The sequence below is a fragment of the Elephantulus edwardii genome, unplaced genomic scaffold (assembly GCF_000299155.1).
Source record: "Elephantulus edwardii isolate Elephantulus edwardi_28Jun2011 unplaced genomic scaffold, EleEdw1.0 scaffold00243, whole genome shotgun sequence".
NCBI classification, from domain to species: domain Eukaryota; kingdom Metazoa; phylum Chordata; class Mammalia; order Macroscelidea; family Macroscelididae; genus Elephantulus; species Elephantulus edwardii.
Genome location: NW_006399993.1, coordinates 3,353,074 through 3,358,562, shown reverse-complemented (window position 1 = coordinate 3,358,562; position 5,489 = coordinate 3,353,074). Strand labels below are relative to the sequence as shown.

Here is a 5,489-nt window from a genome sequence, read left to right as displayed (position 1 = left end):
GGTTTAGGGCTGTTGTGCATAGGGTCACTATGAGTCACAAACGACTCGAGGGCACATAACAACAACAACAACAACAACAATCATGATGGTGCCAATTGGCCCAGTGGAGAGAAAGTTCATTTTCTTGATGTTGAGTTTCAATCCATATTGTAGACCTTCTGTAGCAAATACTTCATGTCTTCCTCAATTTCAGTCAGTATGGTTGTATCATCTGCATAACAGGTTGTTGATGTCTTCCTCCAATCTTGATACCACATTCCTCCTCATAAAGTCCAGCCTCTCAAATCTCTGTTCTGCATACAGACTGAAAAGGTATTCCTCTTCCTTATTTTTAATCCAACTTTCATATCCAGCCCATTAGGGGAGGGAGAAAAAAACAACAACTATAGCTTGCTTGGGTCAACCTCTTTAGTCCTCAAAGTGACAAAAAAAAAATGAGGGAGTATTGACACTTAAAAAGAGGGTTCAGGCTGTATAATGATGTAATCACTCTGGAATGGAGTTTTCATTTCCTCAAAAAGCTGAACATAGAGCTTCCATATGACCCAACTATTCCCCTGCTAGGAATATACCTCAAGGAAAGTAGAACTGAGAAACAAACAAATTTGTACAGATGTTCATAGCAGCATTATTCATAATACCAAGAACATGGAAACAACCCAAATGTCCATCAACAAATGAGTGGATCAGAAATTGTGGTACATTCATGATGAACTAATGCAGCACTCAGGAGCAACAATTTTGAAGAGTACTGTATAACACGGGTGAGGCTAGAGTATGTTGAGTGAACTAACTTAGGCACAGAAGAACAAATATGGTATAAGACCAGTATTGTAAAAACAGAAGGACAACCAGTAAGATGTATGTAGATATCCAAAGAAGCAAGGGGAGGTGGCACGGGGCTGAGGGTGGATAGGAAAGGAAATTGTGGGTGCAGAGTTTGGTGGACGGAGGTGGGGGCGGGGAAAAGTGTACATGAATGAAACACTATGAAAACAAATTCTTTTTTTTTAAATTTCCATTCATTCATTGTTGCACTTTTCTCCCTGCCCACACCTCCCCATCCAGTTCACTCCTTGAAAACTAAAAGAAAAATTCTTTCATTATTATACAATCCCTCCCCCCCAGGTCCACTCCATTATGCAGCCTCCATTCTGGACTCCTGTCATGACAATAAAACCTAATCACATATCCCTTTTAAACAGTTTTCTCCCTCATCTGTTTCAATGCAGTATACATTATTTATCCCATCTTTCTCAGGCTCCCCCGAACCCCGATGTCAGTCCTATTTTACAACAATGGTACTATACAGTATTTGTCCTTTTGTGACTGAAATATTTCACTCAGCATAATGTCCTTCCGGGTCACCCATTTTGAATAATATTTCATGAGTTCCCTGTTTTTAAATGTAGCATAGTATTCCATTGTGTGAATATACTAGAGCTTCTCTATCCATTGTTTGTTGATGGGCACTTGGGTTGTTTCCAACTCTTTGCTATTGTAAACAAAGCTGAGATAAACATAGGTGTGTGAAAACAAAGTCTTATATGCAAAACAATAATTTAAAAGAAAATAGGTTCCGAAAAGGACTTCCAGTGTTTATGGGGATAACACTTGAGCAGAGACTTGAGGAAAGATCTAAAGAGCACTGTCAGAGTGTGAAGACCTGAGGCAGGAACAGGAAGGTCAATGTACTTGGAGTTAGGGACTAGGGAGGGATAGGAGATAAGGCCAAAGAGATAAGCACAAGTCAGACATTTCTAGGTCTTTTAGATAAAACAAGGAATTTAGGTTTTATCCTGAAGGTATAGGAGGGAAGGCATTAAAATTGAAAACAGCTCTTTCTCAGTCAGAGCGGCTATGCTGTTGGTGTCTCTGAGTTATCCAGTGTCATCCACATTGTTGTGGTGACCCCCACACCCGCTGCAGACATGACTGAACAGATGACCCTTCATGGCACCCTCATGGGCCACATGGCTGAATGACCCAAATTGCGACCACATCGCAGTTCCCAGACATGATATCGTCCACCTCATGAAATAAGACTATATCACGTGGAAGCTGACCAGGGATAAAACCCACTAGGGCATCCCTCAGTGTGCTCTGCATGGTCACTCCCTTTGTTAGTGATGTGTTCATCTCCTCTGATGGCCAGTTTGCCCTTTCTGGTTCCTGGGATGAAATACTGTGCCTTTGGGATCTCACAATGGACATGCCGATTTGCAGGCCATACATATGTTGATTGTGGCCTTCTTTGACAACCAGCAGATTGTCTCAGGATCCGGAGATAACACCATCAAGTTGTAGAATATGCTGGGTGTCTGCAAGTACATTGTCCAGGATCAGAGTCACTCAGAGCAGTGTCTTGTCTCCACTTCTCACCCAGTATCAGCACCCCATCATCATCTCCTGTGGCTGGGACAAGTTGGTCAAGGTGTGGAATCTAGCTAACTGCAAGCTGAAAACCAACCACATTGGCCACATGGGCTACCTGAACACTGTGACTGTCTCTCCAGATGGATCCCTCTGTGCTTCTGGAGGCCAGGATGGCCAGGCCAGGTTGTGAGATCTCAACAAAGGCAAGCATCTCTATACCCTAGATGGTGGTGACATCATCAATGCCCTGTGCTTCAGCCCTAACCACTACTGGCTCTGTGCTACCACAGGCCAACATCAAGATCTGGGACTTGGAGGGCAAGATCCTTGTAAATGAACTGAAGCAAGAAGTTATCAGCAACAGCAGCAAAGCTGAACCACACCAGTGTACCTCTCTGGTCTGGTCTGCTGATGGCCAGACTCTGCTGGCTAGACAGATAATCTGGCGTGAGTGTGGCAAGTGACCATTGGCACTCGGTAGAAATGTATGTCACAACATTGGAAATAAAAAATTTGGCTTTAAAAAAAAAAAGAAATTGAGAACACAGAAGAAGGTATAAGATGTTGGGAGAATTGTTTCTAAAGGATATGGTAAGGTCTGGAGCCATATGGAGGAGGCTCCTTCTGCTCCTCATCTCAGTGAATGGAGCTCCAATCACTCACTCAACTCATTGCCACTGACATTGCAACAGACTCAGAACTGACCCTCCATTGTGTTTCTGAAACTATAAATTGCATGGAATGAAACTTCCCATCTTTCTTCCTCAGAGCCACTGGTGGATTTAAATCATCAGAGAGATGTGGCCCCTGAATTAGTGTAACTTCCTAGACTACACCCTTCTAAAACCCAAGTTTACTTCTGTAAAAAACATACCTCTCAAAAATACTGTCTTCAGTTTCTATTAAAGTTTTCTATTATCACCAAGGACTTGCAGGTTATTAAATCCAATACTCAAAACTCAAAACCATTGAGTCACAACTGACTCATAATTGGCCCCGATAGGCTTTCCCACCACCACACTCCCCAATTCACCGGCAAGGACTGTAGACTTCAAGATGGATTGAACCGCAACATCAAGACGACCAAAAAAACCAGAAAGAAAGATTCTCATCACTGGGCCAATTGGCAGCACCATGATAGGTGGAGAAATGATTGAGGATGTTAACAACTTCAGCTAACTTAGCTCCACAATCAACACTCTTGGCACCAACACTCAAGAAATCAGAAGACCAATTGCATTAGGGAAATCTGCTGTCAGGGACCTCTCCAAAGTTCTAAAGAGCAATGATGTCAGTCTAGAGACTAAGGTTCACCTAATCCAGGCCATAGTCTTTGTAATTACTTGCTATGTATCAGAAAGCTGGACAATGATTAAGGGTGACAGAAGAATCAATGCCTTTGAGTTTTCATGCTGGAGAAAAGTGTTGAACTTACCATGGACTGTCAAAATTCTCTCCTGGAAACCAAGTTGCTTCTTGGAGGCAAGAATTTTGAAGCTCCATCTTACATACTTTGAGTATGTTGCCAGGAAAGACCAGTCCTTGGAGAAGGACATCATGCTTGGGAAGGTGGAGGGACAGTGCAGGAAAGAAAGATCCTAGATGAGGATTGACACAGTAACTAAGATAATGGGAGTAAGTATGTTAGACAGGTTGGCTGAGGATAGGGCAGAGTTCAGAGCTATTGTACTTAGGATCGTTATGAGTTGCAGGCGACTCAATGGCAAATAACAATAGTACAACGTAGTTGCTTTCATGCAATGAAAGCAAAACTGAGTAATTATTACTGAGATAATAGCTTTTTATAGAAGAATCTGCTATCCCATACTTTACATTCTCTTCTTAAATCCCACTCTTACCACATATAGATATATATGCACAAAATGACAAATATTCACAAAAAGAAGCTTAAATTTCTTCTATCTAGTAGTACAGTGAGTTATGTGTTGCACTGCTAATCCAAAGTTTCTCAGTTCAAATCCACTAGCTAGCTCCTATAAAGATTTACATTCTTGGAAGCCTGATAGAGGGTCCTATGAGTAGGAACCCACATCCATTCTGATGAGTCACCAAGATCTGAAAATTAATGTGTCCAGAACAACTTCTGCTTTAGTCTGCCCAACTCAGTATTGTTGTATGCCACTGAATAGGTTCCAACTAAAAAAAACCACCACAAGACAGAGTACAACTGACCCTATGGGTTTCCTAGGCTGACTGCCCGGCCTTTTCTCCTGGGAAGTAACCTTTTGGTTAACAGTGGCACTTTAACAATCATGACACCAGGGCTTCTTCCCATGTCAGTAAATAATACAAATATTCATACATTTGATCACATGATAATTTTCATAAGCCTTGATATTTCCCCCTTCTGCAATCCCTATATCCAGTATAGTACCAAACCCTTCCCGTACATTAAGCCCAATTCTGAAATGGTGCAGGTGGAAAACAGTAAAGCACCTCAAAAAGCTGAACAAAGAATTGCCCTGTGATCCTTAACTACACGTGCAGAAATGAAAGTAGGAACCCAAATGGAAATTTATATATCAAGGTTCACTGATAAACCGTCAACAAGATGGATTCACACAGTAACTGTAACAATGGGCTTGAACAGATAAGTGATTGTGACAGGATTAGGCAACGTTCAGATCTGTCGTTTATAGCATCACTGTGAGTTATAGTCAACCTGATGGCACCTAACAACACGGTTCACTGTACACCAAAGGTGGAAACAACCTACCTGTGCATCAGATGAATGGATAAACAAATGTAAAATGTACTGACAATGGAGTACTATGAAGTGGTTAAAAAAAGTTGTTCATATATAAGCCATATGGATGAAAGAACCTTGAGAACACTGAAATTACTGAAAACAAAAGCTGAATTAAATAAATTAGTCACAAAAGGGCAAAAACTGTATTATCTCACTTCTACAAAATAGGGGAATTTTGAAGCCAAAGATTATTAATGATTATCAGGATTGGTGGTTGTTACATGGCATCAAGTCACAACCCACTCTTAGCTGAACCTCCTGCAGGATTCGTTGTTGTTGTTGTTAAGTGCCATTGAGTCCCCTTTGCCTAATAGTGACCCTATTTATGTACAACAGCTCTGAA

At 41.4% G+C, this 5,489-nt stretch overlaps 1 pseudogene; it reads left to right on the top strand.

Annotated features, from left to right (window-relative positions):
* The first annotated feature begins 1,860 nt into the window (after nucleotides 1-1,860).
* LOC102864551 lies at nucleotides 1,861-2,857 on the top strand (annotated as a pseudogene).
* The last annotated feature ends 2,632 nt before the right edge of the window (nucleotides 2,858-5,489 follow it).